Source organism: Lepidochelys kempii, chromosome 7 (assembly GCF_965140285.1).
Source record: "Lepidochelys kempii isolate rLepKem1 chromosome 7, rLepKem1.hap1, whole genome shotgun sequence".
NCBI lineage: Eukaryota > Metazoa > Chordata > Testudines > Cheloniidae > Lepidochelys > Lepidochelys kempii.
In genome coordinates this window covers 34,635,609-34,658,693 of record NC_136386.1, presented here as the reverse complement: position 1 = coordinate 34,658,693, position 23,085 = coordinate 34,635,609, and the positions used below count along the sequence as shown (strand labels likewise).

The 23,085-nt window shown below is 42.7% G+C and overlaps 1 long non-coding RNA gene across 1 annotated transcript in view; it reads left to right on the top strand.

The window, feature by feature from the left end:
* Positions 1 to 8,605: 8,605 nt before the first annotated feature.
* LOC140914431 (uncharacterized) overlaps positions 8,606 to 23,085 on the top strand; it is a 61,003-nt gene continuing 46,523 nt past the window's right edge. Inside the window, exon 1 of the long non-coding RNA XR_012159861.1 lies at positions 8,606 to 8,680. This is a non-coding gene — a long non-coding RNA (uncharacterized LOC140914431). The remainder of the gene's footprint in view (positions 8,681 to 23,085) is intronic.

Sequence of the window (23,085 nt, the reverse complement as noted above, 5' to 3'; positions counted from 1 at the left end):
CCAGTGAGATCAGTGGAGTTACTCCACATTTGGCTCATAAACTTTGAATGGTGACTCTGTATACTAAGAGACAATTTAAATCCTCATACTGAATTAAACCAGGAGATAGACTCACCAGGTCTGTACAGGATGGTATAAATTATGCCTCTCTGTGTCAGCTGATACCCCTGCAGCCTCAAGGGGGTGGGGTTCAAGCTAAGAGAGAGCAGGTGGTGTTCCTGCCACCTGTCCTCCTATGGGGTTTCTACTAGGAGAAAGAGCTTTAAGTAGCAGTCAGGGACCTCTAGGAACTTTGCCAGTAGAGACTGTTTAGGTGATGCACTAAACTAGGGAATCCCATGCCCTTCCAGACCACTGCTGCCCATATTTTGGGTTGCCCTATTCCCTTGAAGGTTCACCAACAGAGGGAGGTTTGTGGCAGCAAGTGTATTTGGGGTGTTGCATGTAGCAAGGTGGCCTCTGATATTTCAGTGTAAGACTATCAGCCATCGTGCAGATAATGAAACATGAGCACATGCCGATGCTCTAACTCAGAAATGATCATTACAGTATTGACCAGAATTCTTCCACATTGCCACTTGGACTCTAGCTCCAAAACAATTGCCCTAGAAATCACTAAATTTCTAAGTTTCACTAGGTCAAAGGTTTCTCCTTCACTTCCTCCCTCCCCTGTTCAGAACCACATTATGTCCTTGAAAATTCCTATGTAATCTAATGGGTTTTACAACTGTTATTCTAGAAACCAAAAGAATTTAGACTGCAAATTTTACAGAAGCCCCAGCAATGCTGAATAATGGGAGGGTCCGATCATGCAATTTATACTCGTACAAAAATAAAGCATGGCTCTCTTGGTTATTCGTTTATTAAGCCACAGGAACAAAATGTTAATTCCCATTCCCTCACAAATATGTGGTTGTTACACAAGATTACATTGAAGAAAAGAAGAGAATATTGAATATCAGAACCTCTCAGATAATTTTATGTGCTTGAATGAGAGCTGGACCCTCAAGCTTATAAAAAAGGGGGCATGGGAGTGGTTTAAGTAATAACCTGAAAATTCCTTGAAGGTCTTCCAAGAAGTATTGAAGATAAGAAAATGGAAATAGTCTAAGACATGCTGGATACTTGTTGCAGAAAGGAAAAGAAAAGTATCAGAATATTTCTACAGAAAAAGTCACTGTCTGTACAGTATGCAAGATGATTAGCTTCTTTTCATGCTATAATTCTGAACTAATCTTTTTGTCATGTTTCTTCTTTAATTTTATCTTTGTTGTTTCTCTTAGGACAAATGTCAGGAAGGGCTGGTGGCTTGAAGGAGTTCTGTGATAAGGAAACCAGGGAGTTTGTGGCTACCAGCAAGTCCCTCCCCTCACTCAGCTGTTTGAATTCAGCCAGTTAGAGAGAGGTCAGTTAGGCTTGTAGAGCACATAGAGTGGAAGAGGCCTTCTCTGCAGACAGTGTGAGGAACTTGACAGGGAACAGCATCAGCTACTAGTTGATTCTAAACCTATTTTAGGCTTACATGAGGGAGCAGAATTTGACCTGGTGAATGGTAGTATGTTGTTTTTTGTGACACAAAAACAAAACGTGGAGTTAAGCTTTTTTGCATCCTATCACAAAGTTTGGAATATCAAATGCACGCTGGCTTGTCATTTTTTTATGTCCCCCTGAGTGCTTTTCTCAAAGCAGCTTTGCAGCATGTGTGCATATTTTAAATTATTTAAATCATTTGTGGTTCCACAAAAATTCAGCTTTCATCTTTTTATGTAAAACAGGCGAAAATAGTTTCCAAACAGGGACTATGGGTCCTTGCTGTGTTATAAGGACAGGAACGAATTTAGAGTTACTGAAATCCCCTTCCTTAGCACCTGAACACAAGGATTCTTCCGGGCTTTAAAAAATGCTGCTCTTACACTGCTTGTTTCCTTCAAGCCTTCAATGAAATTTATCTTTTTGTATCACATCACTGTGCAACTTCTTTCTCAGTGGGTCAATAGGTACCATTCTGTAGATGTAACCATAGCTATTGCTTTCAGAGCCGGCCCTAGACCAAATGGCGCCCCAGATGAGGAGCATCTTTGGCGACCCCCCACCTTCGTTTGTTAAACTCTTGAATGCCTTTTTTTTATTGCATTTGTAGCCCATTTCATGACTTTGGTGCACGATTTGCATGCAGTATTTATCCCTGTCATATAAGATGATAGATTTGCACGCTAGGATCTGTAAATCTGTAAATTCATGCAACATATTTATTCAACACAGAGGTCTTTATCATTGATGTCCGAACATTCCCCATGTGTCAGCGTCTGGTGAAGGTCCATACAATTGTTCAAGAGTGTTTTCCTCTCCACCAGCTGCTTACTAAGCAGCTTACCCAGGTCTCTTTGTGGTGCTTCATTTGTCCAAAATTTTCTTCAGTGGACACTCAAGCAGTGTCAATAAGTGAGCAAAAAAACTCCGTCTTGAATTTTTCTTCCGAGTTTCTCATCACCTCATCTCTGCCCTTGTAATCAAACTCTCTTCTTCTGATGAATACGAGTTTCCTTGAAGACAGGCTCAACTCCTAAGTTTTCCGCCATTTCTTTGGCAGCGGTGATGGTATATACAAATCCGCTTTCTCTGTAGGCCACAATAAAATCAAGGCAGCTTCTCATCAAAGTAGTAGTAGTCGTGATGTCCATCGATTGAGTTTGTCTCGCCTTGCTTACAACGATCACTTGGAACAGACAAACCACAATTGAGACCAGAAATTTGAGGTTAAGTGATCTGGTTTGCCAGGCTTTGTGCCTCGTGTCAGATTCCAGCCTCAGCTTTACTTGACTGCACCAGTTCCATCAGGGCATTGTAAACCTCAGTCACTTGGTACCTCTCTGGCCTTACGCTGTTAATGTAGCTCTCCCAGCTAGTGTCACTTAGCAACTTCACAGTCAGTTTTGTAACATTGTCCATGAGGATCTTCCACCTGATAGCTCATGCTGAAAAGAGGACATATCTCCTTTGCAGGACTCCAAAGAGAGATACTGAATCTAAAGAAGATAATGTTGCATGTGACACAACCAGGTTGAGGGAATGGCAGCCACAAGGCATGAAGAAAGCTCTTGGATTCAGTGCAAGGGTCCTTGCCTGGATGCCACTGTTTCTTCCCTTCATATTCACACCGTTGTCATGGCCGTGGCCGCAGCAGTCCTGACGCTTTATTTTATTCTCATTTAAAATGTTCATAAATAGTTCTGTTAGGCCTTTTCCAGTAGTGTCATCCACAGAGCGGAAACGATAGAGTGTTCCTTTACTCATAGGCGCCTATTCTGTGGGTGCTCCGGGGCTGGAGCATCCACAGGAAAAAATGGTGGGTGCTGAGCACCCACTGGCAGCCCCCTATCAGAACCTTCCCCTCCCCTCAGCGCCTCCTGCCCACCGGCGGGCACCACCAATCAGCGCCTCCCCCTCCCTCCTACCGCCCACAAATCACCTGTTTCGCCACATCAGGAGGCTCGGGGGGAGGAGCGAAGGCACAGTGCGCTCAGGGGAGGGGGTGGAACTGGGCGGGAAGGGGGCAGGGTGAGGGCAGGAAGAGGTGGGGAAGAGACGGGATGGGGGTGGGAAGAAGCAGGGTGGGGATGGAGTGGGGGCTGTGGGCAGCTGCAGGGGGAGCACCCCCCAGCAGATTAGAAACTCGGCGCCTATGCCTTTACTTGGATACAAATCTTGTTGTAAATGACATATATTCACTGTGACTAATGTTAGGAATGCAGTCCATTATTACAGCGTAGTACTTTGCTTTGCTGAGCCACATCAATATGTTATCAAGCATCTTCCTTGCCATAAGGTCAATCAATTTGAATTGTTTTGCTGCACTAATGGCCCATAGCTTCTTTATGAACTACTTGACATAGGTGGTCTCCCATGACATCGTCGTATTTCCCAAGAAGCTCTACCAAACCAAGGAAATTACCCTTACGTTCAGTGAACAACTAATCTGACGAGCATCAGAAAGCCAAATTGCTCTTTGCAAGGAAGAGGGTAATTGAGATTAGATGCTTGAGCCAGTTCCTCCAATACTAGATTTCTACATTAATAATGTGCGGGTTTTTTGCATTATTGCATTTATTCAGCTTGAGCCTCGACTTCATCCATTTGGAGTAGGCTGTAAAATGGCCAGGTGACTTTTCATGTTGCTTCAGAACATCAGCTAAATTATGCCAGTAATTGTACCCGGAAAGCTTTGACCTAGTGAAACTTTCATAGATGCTGTGTATATGGTCAGTCAAAATGAACTAAATGGAACTCTGTCAAATTTGCCTTACATGCTGTCATATATTCCTGTTTTTGTGTCTTTTTGTAACTTAAGGTTTTGCCAAGAGGGATTCTCTATGTTTTGAATCTGATTACCCTGTAAGGTATTTACCATCCTGATTTTACAGAGGTGATTCTTTTACCTTTTTCTTTAATTAAAATTCTTCTTTTAATAACCTGATTGATTTTTCATTGTTCTTAAGATCCAAGGGTTTGGGTCTGTGTTCACCTGTACCAATTGGTGAGGATTATTATCAAGCCTTCCCCTGGAAAGGGGGTGTAGGGCTTGGGGGGATATTTTGGGGGAAGACGTCTCCAGGTGGTCTCTTTCCCTGTTCTTTGTTTAAAATGCTTGGTGGTGGCAGCATACTGTTCAAGGACAACGCAAAGCTTGTACCTTGGGGAAGTTTTAACCTAAACTAGTAAGAATAAGCTTAGGGAGTCTTTCATGCAGGTCCCCACATCTGTACCCTAGAGTTCAGAGTGGGGAAGGAACCTTGACACATGCCTGTCATCTTTAAAGCCTGATGTATATTGAACATTTTTATGACCTTTAAGTTCTGTGCTCCTGTTGCCAAGGTTATGTTCTTTGGAATAGAAATCTTTCTTTTTCTCCTTTTTAATCTGGAAAATACATCTGCCACACGTGGAGAAATTCTGTGACACAAGACAGTGGGGAGTGGAACCATCAGCCAAATACCTCTGAACCTTCCTATATTAGAGAGTGCATTTGTTACTGTTTCTTTTTCTGTTACCATCCAGGCATCTTGTTGCAAAACAGGGACATTTTAAATATAATTTGCATTTGTTAAGATATTGATCCCAGTTGCACTACTTAAGGCCTGGGAGTTTCCCCAAATACAATAACTATGTTTACATGCAGTAGTCAGAGAGGAAATTACATGTGAAAGCACTCTATATGGAGATGGTATTTTGTTCCAATTATACATAACCCATGTGTTTACATGGTGTTTTTAAGGAGAATTCAAAGCATATCTCCTTTTTGTGATGCATCAACAAGCATATCAAATGCGTGTTCAAAAGGCTTGTACTTTTTTGCAAAAATAAAAACCAAATGGCTGAGTAATTTCCAACAGAAAAAATTTGCTATAGCAATTCCATGGTCTATTTAGAACACTTTTATAAAACCTTTTAAATAATAAAACTCTACAGTCCTAATTAAAAAAAACCCTACTGACTCTGTTGGATTCAAGTTTCTAAACATTATGCATTGTGAAGCCATTATATTAAATGCACAACTTTTTTCCTTTGAAGATCATATATTCCACTTTTTCCCTCCATTAACCCTCCCGAATCCCTTCATGAGGATTCATATGGTGTTGCTTTAACATAGGATTCCCTCAGGACAAACTACAGATTCTTGAGGGGCTGCCATTTTGAATTCAGTCCTCTTTGAAACAAATCCCCGCCACTGTTTTTTTAAAGGTTAGGGCCATTGGAACTGTGCTGATTTACGCCAACTGAATCTGGCACCTAGCTTTGTTAGTGCTCGTTTTATTATTGCCCATGCTCAAACGTGCATTTCAAGCAGTGATTCTTCTACCCTTTACTCACAGTCATCCCTTATTCTACAAGTCCCATTGAGTTTAAGGGGCCCTTTCGAAATCAAGAGTAAGGATCTGCTCCTGTGAAGCAGCAAATCTAGAATGGAGGCTCAAGAGCATGTTCCCTCCGCTGATTTTTGAAGGGTGGAAGAGCTTTGCTTTCATTTAGTTATATGTACTTGAGCATGGCCATGGTATTCTATTACTGCTGTACTTTACCATAACCATATAATTCTAAAATGTCATCTTGCCACTGTGAAATTAAAGACTATATACTGTGCTATAGCATGGCCAGAAGGCAGCAGGAGAGTGATATAGGACAGATATGTAAGTCCTAGGATGAGGAGAAGCTTTATTCCCTGTAGAGGAAAGAAGGGTTTCTATAGATCACTTAAAAGCACCTGAAGCCAATTAGAGAACCTGAAGCCAGTCACCTGATAAAACCTTCCTACCCCAATCAGCCAGGGGAAGGAGTTGGAGCAGAAGCAGAGTGGTTTGGAGTTGCAGCAGAGAGCAGTTTGAAGGAGTTGGAACAGAGTGCAGTTTGGGGGAGCTGAAGTAGAGGAGAGTTTGGAGATGTGCCATGGCTGCTTAGAAGACCAAGACCCTAGGTAAAGAGACACCTGGCTTGTGCAGAGAGAGGGCAGGAAGCCGCACAAGCTGAAGAGCAGGAGAGGAAGTAGCCCAGGGGAAGGAAGCACTAGTTCAAGTGCTTTGCCACTATCCCTAGGGCCCCTGGGCTGGGACCGGGAGTAGAGGGCGGACCTGGGTCCCTCCTTCTCCACTACCCTTCTCTGGGTTACTAGTGGGACAGTCGATACTCTAGTTCATGGGCAGGAAACTGGGCCCTGAAACCCCCCACACACACACAAGAAGAAGAAGCGTGAGACCCATCATAATCGTGCCAGCAATTTGCCACAGTACATTCTCCATTCCAAACACTGAATCGAGGGCAGTTGTTTCTCCTAAGACACAGAGAGAGAGAGAGAGAGAGAGAGAGAGAGAGAGAAATTGTGCAAGGGCATTGCTTTGGCATTAAGTGGTGTCACTAGATAGTAATTTAAGTTTTAATTAAATCTCTTTTGTCATACTAGCTTTCTTTTCAGTGGCCTCTTCAAACTTCCTTTCAAGTGTAACACTTGTCGCTAGCCTTGCTTCAAGATATGTTTGAAGGACAGGTCTAACTTTTAGTGTCCTATTACAAAAGGCCCATTAAGAATGGTTCTCTTTTTCTTTAACAAGAAGGTCTGGTAATTTAGCCTCAAAACAAACAAGGTTAACACATTGCAAACTAAAACTGTAATCTTTGCACTCCCATTACAGCGGTAGACCAGCTAACATCATCGCATAAACAAACAGGGATTGGCTAATTCTTTTGTACTGAAAACAGGATGCACCCTGTGTTGTTAAATGCGGTGCACCTCTGGTTTTGAGTAAGTACAGCTCACCATACCAGTATTTGAAAAAACAGTGCATAGCCATTGAAAGTAAACAACTAGAATTAGAACATAATTTAATCACCTATCAGAGGTTATTTTGATAGCCACATTTTTAGCAGTGCATGCTTGCAAAATTCTTCTATCCAAATATTCTTATGTGCATGCACAGGTTGGGGTTTTGGCATAAATGCGTGTGTAGAAAACCTGATTTGCACATGCTCACTGGGGTACCTGCATGCTTAAACTGTATGCAAGAAATATGCATACAATTTTACATGTGCCTGTTTGAAAACTTGGCCAATCAGGTGCATGACAGTAGCATTGCAATTAAATAGTTTGAACATTTAGGTAAAGGTTAGTATTTCCCATTATTTGATGAGGCAGTAAGTCTAGGGAAATGAGCATAGGTTTGGAAGTCAGGAACTCCTGAGTCCTAACAAACCTGTAAAGTGCCATATTATATAAATACAAATATGATTATTTCTTTAGAGATTCAGGGGACAAGTTGATTTACAGGTATTATGAATGTTCCATTTAACTCATTTACAGTCAGATTTAAATCCTAATGGTAAAGGATCAGTGTTAGAAAGGATATAAGGAGATTTTAATCCAATTTATTGCTGCTTACTCTTCTCACCAGACCACAGTAATTAAAAATGGAACAGACCCAGTAAATTATTGAGTCTATTCCAACTCGAGAGCAGAATATAGTCTCTTGATACTATAGTGTGCTTTATTTTAGCCTTCCTTTTAGTTTCACAATCTACATTTCTATTGTCTAACAACCAGCATATTGGTAAACTACAGACTTCTAGCTGAAAACATTGGCATGGCCTTGCCCTTCACCAGCTAGATGTCTATTAGAAGATATCTGTAACCTGAATTCCTGCCATCCCCCTCAATAACCAGGCTGTCCCCAGACTCTCAGCATCTGGAAGCACCTTTGAGACTGGACACCCTTCTGTTGTACACCTGTGAACAGGAGTGCAGGTCAGGTAAATCCACCCCCTCCACCTCTAGCCAGAGGTCAGACATTTATTTTTCCTGTTTTCAAGAATAGCCCACAGTAACTGCACAATAACTGCCTAATTCCAAAAGTATCTTAAAGTAAGCAGTGCCTCTAAGAAAGCTGAGAGAAAAATCAATAGTATGTGTCTAGATATGTATCTAGTCTAAAGATTGGCAACCATCTCACTCACTAGGCAGTGTTGTAGTGTGAGTTAACTCTCACTCCAGAGCTCCTGTGTTTTTCCTAGCTCTGTTTCCTAGCAACTCAGAAGGTGAGTCATTTCTTCTCTGACATGGAAGCTCTCCCAGACTCAGAGATTCAGCTTTCTCCATCCCTGCTGCCCTTTCCATCACTCCTCCATATCTCCTTCTTGGGTGAGACTCTTTTGACTCCTTTCATTTTTAGAGTGTACATCCAGTGTTGTCAGTTTAGGCGGGTATTATTATGCATATACAATGTTATTTCTCCATTTCAGGAAACTGGCATAAGATTTTGCAGGTTGGTTCTGCTGGCACAAGATACCATTATATATTTAATGCAAACTGACCTTTTTTTGGAACAAGTGGCCATATTTTTCAAATTACCACTCCCATAGCACATCACGTTAGAATGGGACTCTTCAAGCCTGACCTGATGTTAGGTAAAGGCATCTAAACATTTTGCATGCCAGTGGATTAGAATAAAGTCCACTGACTGATCATTTTTCTTCTTCTGGGGTAATTTACTGAACTGGCCCAAATGATTAGATAAATTAAAACTCCTGTAGTCCAAGTTTTAAAATAACAATATTTCATTGTATATCAGATATGATGTCTCTTGGATGGGTACCTGTACTGCCACAGGTAGTATCAGTCAGTGCAACTCCTGTTAGCACTCAACTGGATCCAAGGTTCATGTCCCAGAAGGGATGGATTACGTATATTTGCCATCCACATCATGATCTGAAAATCTTGTAGGGAAATATGATTTAGCTAAGTAGACATACGATGGAGCAGTGTGTATGCCAAGTATACACTGTGCCAGAGCAGCATTTTTGTTTGTGCATTCATTTCTATAGGCAAAACAGGCCTGGAGAATATACTTGATGGTCTTGCCCATCAGTGACTAATGGCTTGGAGAGCATTTCAATGAACATCTGGAGATATCTCACCTAATCAATTCCTTGCCACTCCAGGGGCCATGGATGTTGGTGGCATTTTGGTCTCTCCCTGTGACACAGTTTAGTCTCCTGAGGACTGAAATGCATTAATCCCTGGAAAAATCATGGAGCAGGTCCTCAAAGAATCAATCCTGAAGCACTTACATGAGAGGAAAGTGATCAGGAACAGTCAGCATGGATTCACCAAGGGAAGGTCATGCCTGACTAATCTAATCGCCTTCTATGATGAGATTACTGGTTCTGTGGATGAAGGGAAAGCAGTAGATGTATTGTTTCTTGACTTTAGCAAAGCTTTTGACACAGTCTCCCACAGTATTCTTGTCAGCAAGTTAAAGAAGTATGGGCCGGATGAATGCACTGTAAGGTGGGTAGAAAGTTGGCTAGATTGTCGGGTTCAACAATGGCTCCATGTCTAGTTGGCAGCCGGTGTCAAGTGGAGTGCCCCAGGGGTCGGTCCTGGGGCTGGTTTTGTTCAATATCTTCATAAATGATCTGGAGGATGGTGTGGATCGCACTCTCAGCAAATTTGCGGATGATACTAAACTGGGAGGAGTGGTAGATATGCTGGAGGGCAGGGATAGGATACAGAGGGACCTAGACAAATTGGAGGATTGGGCCAAAAGAAATCTGATGAGGTTCAATAAGGATAAGTGCAGGGTCCTGCACTTAGGACGGAAGAACCCAATGCACAGCTACAGACTAGGGACTGAATGGCTAGGCAGCAGTTCTGTGGAAAAGGACCTAGGGGTGACAGTGGACGAGAAGCTGGATATGAGTCAGCCGTGTGCCCTTGTTGCCAAGAAGGCCAATGGCATTTTGGGATGTATAAGTAGGGGCATAGCGAGCAGATCGAGGGACATAATCGTCCCCCTCTATTTGACATTGGTGAGGCCTCATCTGGAGTCCTGTGTCCAGTTTTGGGCCCCACACTTTAAGAAGGATGTGGATAAATTGAAAAGAGTCCAGCAAAGGGCAACAAAAATGATTAGGGGTCTGGAACACATGACTTATGAGGAGAGGCTGAGGGAACTGGGATTGTTTAGTCTGCAGAAGAGAAGAATGAGGGGGGATTTGATAGCTGCTTTCAGCTACCTGAGAGGTGGTTCCAGAGAGGATGGTTTTAGACTATTCTCAGTGGTAGAAGAGGACAGGACAAGGAGTAATGGTCTCAAGTTGCAGTGGGGGAGGTTTAGGTTGGATATTAGGAAAAACTTTTTCACTAGGAGGGTGGTGAAACACTGGAATGCGTTACCTAGGGAGGTGGTAGAATCTCCTTCATTAGAAGTTTTTAAGATCAGGCTTGACAAAGCCCTGGCTGGGATGATTTAATTGGGGATTGGTCCTGCTTTTGAGCAGGGGGTTGGACTAGATGACCTCCTGAGGTCCCTTCCAACCCTGATATTCTATGATTCTAGTCTAACTAAAGTCTTTGGGCTTAATATAGGAGTGTATGAGTGAAAACTAATGGCCTGTTATACAAACGAGGTCAGACTAGATGATCTGATGGTTTCTTCTGGCCTTAAATTCTATGAAGCTATGAAATGCAATGACTAATGACATGTAATGAAGATAATCTTTTAGCTCAAGCATGAGATAAATATTATTTCCCAGATGTGTTATTTTGCATTTGTTTCAAGTTAGATACATGACTCTCCGTCTGCCCTCACTAGTCAAAGCTGGAATTTTGATCCTCCACCACTGTATTTAACTAATGACTGGTTCCCTCATTCCCAATAACTAATTCTGGTCTTCCTACCTCCCATAAATAAACAAATACTGGACTCTTCTGGGGCTACAGGGCTGCAGGATGTGTAGGAAACTGTCTGTATTAGCAGCTTTTCTCCACATGGATCTGTTTTCAGGGTTCCTGCCTGCCCTCCTGTGAAAGGAGCAAGGGCACCTGTGCCATTATCTCTCTGCTTCTCTTTTGCAATGGTGCTGCAGTACCTATCACGAGGGAACAATGGCTCCTTTGCCTGTGTTAGCCCACTTGCCTGGGGAAAATTTCTGAGTGAGTAGTTTTTTCAAGTCCTGTCTAGAGATAGCAGCCATTTTGCTCTCAGAATTCCTATAGCCAGTTACAAACGAGATATGTACACCCCATGGATATTTTACTTTTGTTTTTTCTTGTTGCTGTTTCCCTTGATCTAAAACAAGGAAGTAGTGCAGACTGAAAGTGAATGGAGTGTGGAAAAACATCAGGGGATCAGCATTACAAGTCCAGGTCTTGTCACATCTGATCCCAATCCACCTTCCTGGTTGTCCTTGAATGGAATGATTTGCGGCCATCCATTACTGTTTGAAACTAACTGAGAGTCACAGAAATATGAATGTGCTCAAAATAGCCTGGCTTTTCGAAAAGGAAAAACATTTTTTTGGTTAGGTTCAGGTTTAAAAGTCTTGAATCCAATCAGAGAAAGCATTTTTGTTTCCTACGACCAGACTTCTCTGATCTTCCCCTCCCTCCAGTGTTTGTCACTTTCAAAGTGCCAAAAGAACACTAGCAAGGACTTGTACTATGCAGAGGGGGCGGGAGGAGGAACTCAATGCGGCCATCCTAAAAACCTCATGCCAATCACTTGTTTTTTCTTTTCCTAAATGGCACCTTTCTTGTCAATCTTCAGAAAAGTACCAATTAAATCATCTGGGGTCTAATTCCTCCTGATCTTTGTGTAGGTGAACCTGAAGACAGGACATAAGGATCCTTTCCCTTATAAAGGCCAAGCAACATTGCAGTCCCTGAGCCACGGTGAGTGTACGGTACCCTGAGAGGCAGGGGGAAGGCCGGGCCACGTACAGGCATCCCTTGTCCACAGTGGTCCTTGATATATGGGACTGGCATGCTGAAGGGAGAGGTTTTAGTAGTGGCTGTGCAGCCTGTGTATGCCTGGGGGTTCTAGGAAGCATTCTGGCTTCGGGAGGCAACATACCTCCCCCTGGGGTGGTGCCATCTATTGTAGCCATTCCTCTGTGGTGGGCCAAAACTGCCAGTCTCGCCCTTTTACAAAAGCCTTTAAACTGAGCAATTAATTTTTAAATAGCCTTGTTATTTTGCCACACAAACAATTGCTGTAGCTGCCGCAGGACGTTACTCAACTGTCAATGGAAAGGGAAGTTGTCCAAGAGACACTCTATTAAGATGTGATCCAGGTGAAAAAGTTGAAAAAGTGAAAAAGTTGGGGAGCTCCTGCTTTAGATTATCACTGATTTTTCTGCCTGTCCCCTCATTTTATTGAGGTTTGAAGTTAGGTTTTCCAGCTAGCCATTGCAGGGCTTTCTCTCTTCCTCTCTTGAAGGCTTTTAATGCTATTTTTGCATCTGTAGTTATGGAGTGCTCTTCTAGACAGGCTGCATTTGCACAGCACCTTGCACGTTGGGTCCCTGATCTTGTTCAAGGCCTCCCAGTGATATAATAATATAAATATTAAATAAAGCCAGCTAACTCTTCTGTTATCTCCCCAGGAACTGGGCCTTAAATCTGCCAGCAGGAATCAGTCTATGAATAGCAGAGATTCTCATCTTTCTGAGCCTCCAGCATCAGAATACATGCATAACCTGGGGGTGATTATTTAACCAGCATCAATGCAAGAAATACGAATTTTAAATCTTCCACATTTGGTATCCACCAAGCCAGAAAACAACACAGCTGTGTCAAATGCCAGCTTTGAAGTTTGGATAAAATTCAAACTTTTCAATGCTTTTTTTTAAAAAAATATAGGAACTATATAATTCCGATGTTAAATTTAGGCAACTCCAGATCATATTCTATGCCACGTTTGTCTTCAAGGAAATGGGATGTTTATAGTTATTCAGACTGATGCTGATGGATTATGCTTTTGTTCTATTTAACAGCTGTTTGGAGCATTGCACACTACAAAAGAAGATAGGGTTCAAAACATTGTAGGTTTATACAGTCAATAACAGCAGTTTAATAGCAATAACAATGAGCAACAATTTGAACTATGGCTTTTGGTTATTGTTATGTCTCAGATTAGTTTGTATTTTAAGAAAATTATAGGGACTATACTCTAGAGCAAATTATGTCTTTCCCAATAAAAATTAACTCTTCAAGATTTTTCATCCTAATATTACTAGAAATGTTTTGAAAACAAACTATTATAATGTACATTGTCAATCGGTAACCAGAATTTAGTCCTGGTTGTCTTGGAATTCACACCCTCGAGACGTGCTCCAAGATATGTTTAACAGTCTTGCTGCAGTATCCAATCATGCATAAGGCTGTTCAGTCACAACAGCACTAACTGAAATCAGAGATGTGGCAAGTTTTACTAAAGAGGGAAAGTCACACTCTGAGGTGAAATCCAGACCAGTGAGGAATTGTCATCACCTGCCTGGTAACTCTGGGTGCTTTAACTGCTCTGTACTTATGACTCACAGCCTGGACACCAACAGCAAGCAGACAAGCATGCAGCTCCTTGAGTGTTTGTGTGCTATGCAGCCCCAATTCAGCGCTCTGACCCCAGCAGCCTGCCTACAACATGACAGCCCCATTCTAGTCTTTAAAAAGAAAAGGAGTACTTGTGGCACCTTAGGGTCTCTATCACCCAGTTACCTTATGCAGGGGTGATCCCACCACACTCCCAGTCCTGAATTTCCCCAAACCATCCACCATGAAGTGTCCTGCTCTCTCCTGGAACACTTGGAGAAATAATAACGTTCACTTGCTCCTCTAAAGAAACAAAACACATCACAGCTCATGAACTTAATGGGGGTAAATGCTTCCTTCCCTGTGTGGCAAAGTTTGCTTTCTTAATAACCGTGTCCAAATGTGGGGCAAAGAGTGGAAGACCTAATGGAGCATTTAGAAAATCAGGGGCAGGGGTGCAGACCAACGTTGAGGAGTGTTTTATTAATTTAGTTGGAATAAATGGGCCAAAGGTGTTAACATAACTCAGTCACTCTCCGAGGTTAAACAATGTTAAACCAGGTTTGAGGTTTGGTGTACAGAGGCCTCAGCTTGCTTAGTGCCATGGCAAACACACCATTGAAAATCCTTTCAACCTTTTATTAAAGATACAGAAAAATCTCTTGTTCCCTTTAGCTGGAGAGAGGTTTTAGATGGAAAATACCCTGTCTGACAGTCTCTTAGGTGATATTAAAGATGCTAATAACTGTCCTTTTGGGGAAGACAGAACTGAGTTGAGATGGGTTGGAGCTGTTGTCGTTGCTGTTATTAAAGTCTGATCCCATTTCCTGAGCAGACAAAATAAGACAAACACTCACAAAAACCACAAAGAGAAAATGCAGCTTCTCTCACCTGCAATCTCACTGCTGGAAAAACACAGGCAGAGCACACATTCTTATCAGCCACTCCGAGACCTGGTAAACTCATACCAGGACCAGGCTACGTAAGGCAGTGCTTTTAGCTGACTCTTTCTGGTCACAGGCTTACAGGAGTGTTGCAAATATGCAGTCTTGGCCAACTAAGCCTGGCTCTTTTAAACAGAAGAAAAAAGGAGAGGGTAGGAGAGAGAAGAAATAAGATGGCGGACACAGAAGGAGGGTGAGGCAGGTGTGGAAAAAGGCACATCCCCAGTGGTGGTTGGGATTCAGTAGAGGTAGCAATATCATCTGGATCTCTCTCCTTGGCTGATCTGGTCAGGACAGCTCTCAGGAGTAGGATGAAGAAGGTCCAGGGTCCCAGGAGATGGTGAGGGTGGCAGCCAGGATAGCGAAGCTCACTCCAGTATCATAGAATCATAGAATATCAGGGTTGGAAGGGACCTCAGGAGGTCATCTAGTCCAACCCCCTGCTCAAAGCAGGACCAATCCCCAACTAAATCATCCCAGCCAGGGCTTTGTCAAGCCTGACCTTAAAAATATCTAAGGAAGGAGATTCCGCCACCTCCCTAAGTAACGCATTCCAGTGTTTCACCACCCTCCTAGTGAAAAAGTTTTTCCTAATATCCAACCTAAACCTCCCCCACTGCAACTTGAGACCATTACTCCTCGTTCTGTCATCAGCTACCACTGAGAACAGTCTAGATCCATCCTCTTTGGAACCCCCTTTCAGGTAGTTGAAAGCAGCTATCAAATCCCCCCTCATTCTTCTGTTCCGCAGACTAAACAATCCCAGTTCCCTCAGCTTCTTCTCATAAGTCATGTGTTCCAGTCCCCTAATCATTTTTGTTGCCCTCTGCTGGACGTTTTCCAATTTTTCCACATCCTTCTTAAAGTGTGGGGCCCAAAACTGGACACAGTACTCCAGATGAGACCTCACCAATGTTGAATAGAGGGGAACGATCACGTCTCTCCATCAGCTGGCAATGCCCCTACATATACATCCCGAAATGCCATTGGCCTTCTTGGCAACAAGGGCACACTGTTGACCCATATCCAGCTTCTTGTCCACTGTAACTCTTAGGTCCTTTTCTGCAGAACTGCTGCCGAGCCATTCGGTCCCTAGTCTGTAGCGGTGCATGAGGTTCTTCCGTCCTAAGTGCAGGACTCTGCACTTGTCCTTGTTGAACCTCATCAGATTTCTTTTGGCCCAATCCTCCAATTTGTCTAGGTCCCTCTGTATCCTATCCCTACCCTCCAGCATATCTACCTCTCCTCCCAGTGTAGTGTCATCTGCAAACTTGCTGAGGGTGCAATCCACACCATCCTCCAGATCATTTATGAAGATATTGAACAAAACCGGCCCAAGGACCGACCCTTGGGGCACTCCACATGATACTGGCTGCCAACTAGACATGGAGCCATTGATCACTTCCCTTTGAGCCTGACAATCTAGCCAACTTTCTATCCACCTTATAGTCCATTCATCCAGCCCATACTTCTTTAACTTGCTGGCAAGAATACTGTGGGAGACGGTGTCAAAAGCTTTGCTAAAGTCAAGGAACAACACTTCCACCGCTTTCCCCTCATCCCCAGAGCCAGTTATCTCGTCACAGAAGGCAATTAGATTAGTCAGGCATGACTTGCCCTTGGTGAATGCATGCTGACTGTTCCTGATCACTTTCCTTTCCTCTAAGTGCTTCAGAATTGATTCCTTGAGGACCTGCTCCATGATTTTTCCAGGGACTGAGGTGAGGCTGACTGGCCTGTAGTTCCCCGGATCCTCCTCCTTCCCTTTTTTAAAGATGGGCACTACATTAGCCTTTTTCCAGTCGTCCGGGACTTCCCCGGATCGCCATGAGTTTTCAAAGATAATGGCCAATGGCTCTGCAATCACATCCGCCAGCTCCTTTAGCACTCTCGGATGCAGCACATCTGGCCCCATGGACTTGTGCTCGTCCAGCTTATCTAAATAGTCCCGAACCACAGTAGCCAATTTTTCTCCCAAAAGTCTCTTTCTTTAAAGCTCACAAAGGGAATGGTGGACATAATAGCCCATCGCCTCATTATTTTGTCCATTAATTAGGCCTAGTTTCTGACACACCAATTTTAGTTCACTGACTTCTGGTTCCACACTTCTCTTGTTTGCCAGGTATGATCTTAATGTTGCCCTTGAGTTTTACCAGGAGACCTTGTTGTTTGGACTAATTCAGTCTGTCTCCCTTTCATACCTTTCCCCAGGAGCACTAGCTGTTATAGGTTATGGTGACATCTTATGAACTTGTACCTACTTTTTACATGTGAGCTCACAATTAGAGCAAATTTGTAGGCCCAATTGTTACAATGGGGACAACGGCCTCTTTAGTCCCACAGCAAATGATGCCCCTGGGGCTGTGCTGTTGAGATAAGCAGGTGCTTAAGAACATAAGAACAATCATACTGGGTCAGTCCAATGGTCCATCTAGCCCCATATCCTGTCTCCACCAGTGACCAGCGTCAGAACTTCAGGGCAAGTGTACAGAACAGGGCAATTTTGGAGTGATCCACCACTATCTTTTCCTCCCAGCTACTGACACTCAGAGATTTAGGGTTGCCCCCAGCATGGGGTCACATCCCTGACAGTCTTGGCTAATCGTCATTGATAGTCCTGCCCTCCCTGAGCTTATCTAATTTGTTTTTGAACCCAGATATACGTTTGGCCTTCACAGAATCCTGTGTCAATGAGTTCCATAGGTTAATTGTGCAGTCTGTGAAAAAGTACTTCCTCTTGTTTGAATTAAACCTGCTGTCTATTAATTTCATCTGGTGACCCCTGGTTTCTGTATTGTGGGAAAGGGTAAACAACACTTCTCTATTCATTTTTTCCACACCATTCATGATTTTATAGACCTCTATCCTGTCCCCCCTTAATCGTCTTTTTTCTAAGATGACGAGCCCTAATCTCTTTAGTTTCTCCTTGTCTAGAAGCCATTCCATACCTTTGATCATCTTTGTTACCCTTCTCTGAATCTTTTCCAGATTCTACTGAATCATTTTTGAGATGGAGCAACCAGAACTACAGACAGTATTCAAGGTGTGGGTGTGCCAGGGATTTATATAGTAGCATTATGAAATTTGATGTCTTATTTTCTATCCTTTTCCTAATAATGCCTAATATTCTGTTAGCCTTTTTGACTGCTGTTTTGCATTGAACTGAAGTTTTTAGAGAACTATCACAATGACTCCAAGATCTTTTTCTTGAGCAGTAATAGCTAATTTAGACCCCATCATTTTGCATGTGTAGTTGGGATTATTTTTCCAATGTGTGTTACTTTGCACTTATCCACATTGAATTTCATCTGCCATTTTGTTGCCCTGTCAGTCAGTTTTGTGAGATACCTTTGTAACTCTTCACAGTCAGCTTTGGACTTAACTAGTTTGAATAATTTTGTATCAACTGCAAACTTTGCTGTTTCACTGTTCACTCCCTTTTCAAGATCATTAATGAATATGTTGACAGATCCTTGGGGGATCCCTGCTTTTTACCTCTCTCCATTGTGTAAATTGACTATTTATTCTTATGCTTAGTTTCTTATCTTTTAACCAGTTACTGATTCATGAGAGCACCTTCTCTCTTATCCTATGGATATTTATTTTCCTTAAGAGCCGTTGGTGAGGGACCTTGTCAAAGGCTTTCTGAAAATCCAAGTATACTTTATCGACTGGATCACCCTTATCCACGTGCTTGTTCACACCCTCAAAGAATTCTAATAGATTGGTGAGGCATAACTTCCCTTTACAAGAGCCGTGTTGACTTTTCCCTAACAAATTCTGTTCCTCTATGTCTGATAAGTCTGTTGTTTACCACAGTTTCTACCAATTTGCCTGGTACTGAAGTTAGGCTTACGAGCCTGTAATTTCCAGGATCACCTCTGGAGCCCTTTTTAAAAATTGCCAGTACATTAGCTGCCTTCCATTCATCTGGTACAGAGGGTTGTTTCATCAATAGGTTACATATCACAATTAGTTACATACTGCTACTGTAGTCGCTTATCCTGTTTGTTCCTATTCGCCCAGACCTTAGCAGTAGGTACCCACCCTGCACTGATATATAGTCCAAGTCACAATCTAGCCTTCAAAGCTGAATAAAGCCAAGGATCATCTCACTAACTAGGAGTGCTGTCTGAACTCCATAGATGGGGAAAGCCACACATTAATTCAGAGCCACAGACTGAGAGGAGGGGAGTGTGCATTCACAAGTCCATAGTACCATACATTTAGCAAAAGATAATGTCAACCCCAGAGAATGTATAGAAGGGGAAATTAGAGGGGGGGGGATTTCTCTGGCTTCCCCATATAAATAAATCACTGCTGAAAAAAATGAACTGTAGTTGAGTAAGAACCCTTCTCATTATTGGCTGGAGCTAAGAGGGAAGATAATAACTCTGAAAATGTGCCGTTAAGCCATGAGGCCACCTTTCTTTGTATACATGCTCAAAAACAAGACTATACAGGGAACATTACAGCATATGAATTTTTTTTTAAGTGACTGGTTAAATCCAAGGAAAAGGGGTGGGGGGGAATCCTTAAATTCTGATCCTGTCTGACAGGTGGCTTACGTCTGATCCCACCTCCTAATCCCCTGAGTTCTGTTGTATTCAAAACTGTTCTAGTCTATTTTAAGCAGAAGTTAGGATATATGGAAAGATTTATTAATTAAGGAGGGATGCGTACTTCTGGCAAACAATAACTTGTTTAAGAACTGCAGTGAATTCAAGATTGGAATGTTTATTTGTTGAAGTACAGGGGATGTTGGAAGGCTTATCCATTTACACAGACTTGCCGGAGTGGTGGTTTGGGTCAGGGAGTTTTTATTAGCATTAACTGACACGTGTTTAACTGTGTGCATATGTTATGCATGTATAATTATTTTTTGGTACTTCAGAATGTCTTCAAGTATTTCTAAGGTGCCTATTACCAATGTAGCTAAAGCAGAGATCACAATAATGCATTTTCATAAACTGGGAGGAAATTACATTCTGAGAGGATGCAATGATGTGTATTACTCAGTAGTGCCACCTAATGGTGATGGTGCATGAGATGCCTCTGAATAAAGATGACTGACTGATTGGAAGTCTGTCTTTGAACATCTCATGTGTGGTGTAAGAAGTCAGGCCTATGGATTGGGGGCCGGTTCCACAAAACCTTACTCCACAACTAGCCCCTACTCGTGTAAATAGCGCCATTGACATCAGTGGGGCAAGGTCTACTTATGTGAGTTAGCATTTACAGGATCAGTCCTTCTGCTAGCAGATCTATGTAATTCCATTGCTAAGTGACAGTAGGCAGTAGTGCACCTGTTGCAGAGGGAGCATATGCAAAGCAACAGCCACCCCAGGCATTTAGCATAAGCACAGTAAGTAACCTAGGAAATCAGCAATAACAATAAATTATTGCTATCATGTACTCCCCAAAGGCTCTCCTCTCCCCCCTGCCTCCATCAGGATTGGGGCCCACCGTGCTAGGAGCTGCACACATCCTCGGGAAGATGCCATCCCCTCTCCAAAGAGCCTGCTGTCTAGTTAAAGAGAAAAAGCAACAAGCAAATGTCATGAGCCGTAGGAAGGAAAAGGGGACCATGGATAACATAATGTGGCTCCATGGACTAACAGCACAGGCAACTTGGTGCTCCTTTAACATCCCTTCCCGTCCTAGAAAAAGGGCCCCTGGGCTCACTGTGTATTGTTTGTATTATTTCATTTATGTGTTTTGTTTGCCTTTACCTTCTCTGGAACTGTCCCCATCAGCCTTTCTTCTTAGCATTATTGCCTTTAACAAATGAAGATAAACTCTTTCACAGCTACCTCAAAGGACAGGCTCCTTCCCCTTTTCCCTGGCATCCCTGCCCCTTGTGTGGCTGGGAGATCACCAGAATCCCACATGCTCTCTGCTCTCTCTAGTGGGGCCCTGCTGGGTTCAGGTGTAAGCAGGCAGAATGTCTGTTCATCTGCTAAGAAGCACACGTGTTGATGGGCTTGTGGCAAAGCTGCCTTTTATCCAAACCCCTGTTCAGCTACTCCATATCTTGCCACATCTCTCCCACCCAAGAGTCATTCTTCCAACCCCACAAACGAACTGGCACCTATGGAGCTCCCAAGGCTGTAAGTGGGCTGGCCGGGGTGCTGCTGGCACCATTTCTGTGCAGCACTTTACAAACTTCCAAGGTCATATTTGCAAGAGACAAATGTGTATGTTAGGGGGACATTTTTGGGACTAAGCCCCGGCATCCCTTTTTGTTCATAAATCTGCCATTCAAAACACAACACTCCTTGCAATAAGGAAGTTACTCCTAAGGTGAAAAGGTAAAGTTTTATTATCACATTCTGCCATTATCAGGACAATGAGCCCTGTCAGAAAGAATCTGAAGCAAATGATTTTTGGCTCATTGTCAATGCTCAGATGCCTAAGGAGATCCATTTGAACAAACAGAAAGAGGTGTACTAACATTGCTGAAGGTAACAGTTCATAAGCCCTTTCTTCATTGCTAGTTGAGCATGAATAAAAAAACCACTTTGCGTGCATTTTTGTGACAGATTTATTTTGTTCCCCCTGCTTCCCCATTCAGTGGCCCAAGGTTGTTAAAATAAAGATAAACATTTTATGCAGTGCTTGTTGAGTAAAGACTGTGTTGTTGTTACTGCCTAATAGGCAAGATCAACAAGCAAGGTCAAAAATATTGTAGCTAGGGTATAGCTGTTTTTATATCCAGTGTCATGAGTTTGCAGGTTATCCAGCCCCTGGGAAAGAAGTTGAAACATGGTCTGTGTCAACAACATTCTGATTCCTAAAGTGCTGCAGTCATTCAGTGGATCGCAGAAAGATCTGTTTAAGGTTTGGGAGTTATCCCCATTCAACGACAGTAACACTTAAGCAAACACTACATTTCTTTTAAAGAAAGCAAACGCCTAAAGTCTTCAGTTTCTTTGCAAACTGAGCGTGGCCTTCTTCCCATCACTCTTTCCATCCTCAAGACATTTTTGTTTGACAGCGTAGACCTGTCAGAAGAACTGATAAAGAATATTCATTGCAAGGGGCTCTACTCTGAACCCGTTGGGGTAGATATTGTGCTTTCCACTCCCATTGATTTCAACCAGGAGTTAAAGGTACTTAGAACCTCACAGGAGCTGCTCAGTCCTTGACAGAAACAGACCCTAATTCATCACAATAGTCAAGGCCATTTCAAAGTACTTCAAATGCTTGTCTCCTGTCATAGTGCTCGTTGAGGGTCTGTCACAAGAGCATTTAATTGATCTTCTGGGCTTGCTCTTCCAACCATTCCCCCTGTCCCCCTATGATTCATAATTCAACCAAAGGTAGGTCTGCACTGGGGAGGAGAGAGAACCCTAATAGTTTCTTGTATGGTTGCACAATTTTTATTTTAATATTTTTCGACAAGCTGATGGTAGTGGATCAAATAGCACTTCAGTTTTTGTAGCCTTAGACTCGCCTCAGTAGAGACAGGTTACAGGAAATTATATAAAAATGATGCCAGGATTTGAACTCAAGTCTGCTTTATCCACAAGGATAATCACTGCCTTGGTAACAGCCATTAGAGGTATTGGGCCAGATTCACTCCAGGGATTCTTCTGCTGAGCTGCAAGGTGTACAGACTTGGGACAGGTTGTTCTGTAGAGATAATTACCGTAACCAGAGCTGGCCTATGGATCCCATGAATCCTGCAGTCTCATAAAAGAGACCTGAGATTGTAAAGATTGTAATCTCCCCTTTTGTTTTATAAATACTAAGCGCCTGACCCTAAAGCCCATTGAAATCAATGGGAGGTTTTCCATGGACTTCAACAGACTTTGAAGCAGGCCCTAAGTTTCTAGCCCTTTTTCTTGGGAATATTACCTCAGCTCATAAACCAGTTGTTTTAAGAAGCAGCCAGTCTCCCATCCTGCAGCAGGAAACCAGGGGGAACTTAAATATTTCCTGTATAAATGAGTCTACATTAATTCTGTGGTGTATCTCACAGAAAAATCTTCTCTTCCCAAAATCCTGAGATTGGCATTGTGCGGGTGGTGTAACAGTGATTGCTATGAATTGGGGTTGCTTTGGAGCCAGTGACAAAATTGTTTTGCAGGTCTGCTCAAAACCAATTGTGATAGCAGAGCTCTCTTTCTCTTTTGGTTTGAATTACTACCATGATCATCAGTAAAACAACAATTGACCATTAAGGCCACATTTCACATTAATAACCACGTAATCAATACATGTGTATGCCGCAGTTGTAAATATGTTTGGAAGAAGTATGTGTATTGTAGCCTATTAAATCTTGCT